The sequence below is a fragment of the Penaeus monodon genome, chromosome 31 (assembly GCF_015228065.2).
Source record: "Penaeus monodon isolate SGIC_2016 chromosome 31, NSTDA_Pmon_1, whole genome shotgun sequence".
Classification (NCBI taxonomy): Eukaryota; Metazoa; Arthropoda; class Malacostraca; order Decapoda; family Penaeidae; genus Penaeus; species Penaeus monodon.
This window is the reverse complement of record NC_051416.1, coordinates 11,688,941-11,691,591: the sequence shown is the minus strand read 5'-3', so window position 1 is coordinate 11,691,591 and position 2,651 is coordinate 11,688,941. Positions and strand designations below refer to the sequence as shown.

Here is a 2,651-nt window from a genome sequence, read left to right as displayed (position 1 = left end):
TGAGTTTGTTGTTGTTCTCACATTTTAAATATCACCCATAGAATGTCACTAAATTCCGCTGGGTGGCCACATCAAATTCATTTGGTGGCCGCACTTGAGAACCACAAGGCTATAATAATCATTCATATGCAAATGGGTAAATAAGTAATCCCTGTTCGCGGTCGTCCATACAGCATAGACGCTGGTAGTCCTTGGGCCAAAACAGTGAGTATCTACAAGTACTTGACAGCCTTCCCAATGCCAAACTTTCTACGTGTTGACGGTTAATGAAATATCAGTTACAAACCATTTTCCTTTATTGCTCATTTGTGTCAAATACAACACAATTTTTCCCTGTCACACTGATTTACATTACTTAAAATATGACAAATCAGGATAAGTTTTAAACCATTTCAGCAAAATTCATACACGGTGCACTGCAATGCACTTCCTAATGGTTGTGATAAACAGTAGATTCATCACTAGTATGAATGTACCTGACCAGATAAAGTTTGCCTCAGCAATACTTTCATTGCCACTTATTTCTGCCTTACTTTTTAAAAACTGTATCCCAGAATCTGTCTAATAAAAATACTGCTGAGAACATATCACTGGTCACCAAGGGTATCAAGTTATATGAAGGACAGTGTTACTTCTTTCACTCTGATGCAGGTTGGATCAAGAAAAAATTATTGGTAATTCATTTGTAACATCCTATGTTAACCACACATGAGAAAAAAAAATCATGGAAGTTGAAAAATCTAAAAAGAGGGATTTCACAAGTATACAAGTGGGTTGCATGAAAAGTACAAGTGAAATGAGAACAAATGCAGGAGAAAGAATGTAGGTCTTGCACTTAATACTGAAGGTAAAAAGCACACACAACTGTTAATCCTGTACATACCAAACCAACATTCACAAAATTTGAGGTTTTGGGTCTGAAATTTTCAAATACAAAAAAGGTATGACCCCAGTCTTATTTTTTTCTTTTTTAGGTGTACTCTTTCAATGTTGGTTCGTGTCTTTACAATACAAATGACTAGAACCATTCTTAAACAGAACCAATTCCTTGCATACAGAGATTGCAAACATGAGATTTATTCCTGAAATCAAAAAGATCAAACTTTGCCTTTTTTCCATATTAACAGTGACATCTTGAGCCTGTCAGGAGCCTCTAAGACTAAACTACTTGGTGGGCAAGCTAGCCAGAGGTTTGGATAAGGAAAGGAAAAAAAAAATGTTTGCTTTTAATATCTTAATGTCTGAGGACAAGTTCAGCATTCAACCATACAAGAAAAATTCTTTTTCCACATACATTACATAAACTCATGACCAGGTAAAATTTGCGCATTAAAATGCTCGACCAAAGGCATAATGTGTTCTAAGTGTGTTTACCATACCCTGAGTGGTGTAGGGCAGCAGCACCCAAGTTGCCCTAGGGTAAAAAAAAACCTAGAAGGCAATAAAGAGCCTTTGAGAGAATAATTCCTACACCCACTTTACATCTCAATTTCAGCATAGGAAAACTGCCTAGGAATAGTAGGTCAAAATACCTTCAAAGTGAAGTTATTGAGTCAGAGGCACTGTGCTGTGCAACACTGTTAAAACAACAGCATTTCTATCTGATGATGAGTGTATACCATCAGTGTGGGGATTGTCAGTTGCTTGAGGCAGGCTCTTACAACAAGAGAAAGGCACATGTGGGTCCCAGGACTGTGGGGGGAGTGGCTAGCCCTTGTAATGCTTGGGGTGCTAAGAGACATTGTCAATACTCACATCCAGTAGTAATGTGCACTATTTCCAAAAAGAATACTTTAGAGAGGCACTGTGGTGAAATACCCTGTACTATTATGTTACTACAATGCCATAACATATCGCATTCAGTTTAGCAGCAAAGTGCCAGTACTAGGTCACAATCTGCCAAAACTGGAGAACATAAAGTAACAGCAACAATTTAATAACACACCACATCTTGTGCTTAACTGGACTGTTTTCTTGAAGTTAAGAGTAGCATCCCTGGCAAACAAGAGTGAAACTTTGGCAGTGTACATGTTAACACCATTTTATGTCACCAATTTCCACTGCTCCATAACACCCTCACCAAATGAACTACTGGGTTAAGGACATCCATACAAATTTTCGGTTCATTCCCAATATCAGTATGGTGACACAAAAATCTGCAACATGTTTCACAAAGGCTTGAGTGGTGAGGGTCAGAGTGTCTGATGTGTAACTACTGATCTTTTTTAATAGTAAATAGAAAATATCCTGTACAGTAGAAACACTACTAGGGTTAGGATCTGTCTTTTAAAAAGATTGTATTATCTACAGTATTCACACTCCAGTGCACATGATTATGTACAGGCATTTTGGTAACCAACTAATGCATGCACATACACACAAGGTGTTTCAACAACACACTATGAGAGTGTGTATATATGAACACACAATTATCGAGGAATTTGAAAGTACCTCATTTCGCTGTTGCTGTGGAACTGGCGAATAAATAGGTCTTGAGCAATGATCATTTTGATGTTTACATTGATTCAAAAGATAGTCTGGACATGCTCGATTTCATACAGGGAATGAGCAGTGCTCTTTATTATTTTAATGTCATTGATATAGCTCACATTATTCATAAATACTTTTAGCAATTTATTTTACTATCTACA

At 37.2% G+C, this 2,651-nt stretch overlaps 1 protein-coding gene across 1 annotated transcript in view; it reads right to left on the bottom strand.

The window, feature by feature from the left end:
* Positions 1-278: 278 nt before the first annotated feature.
* Positions 279-2,651, bottom strand: part of LOC119593033 (tyrosine-protein phosphatase non-receptor type 4-like) — a gene marked incomplete at its 5' end in the record, with an annotated part of 330,438 nt that continues 328,065 nt past the window's right edge. The window contains 1 exon segment of the mRNA XM_037941929.1: positions 279-2,651.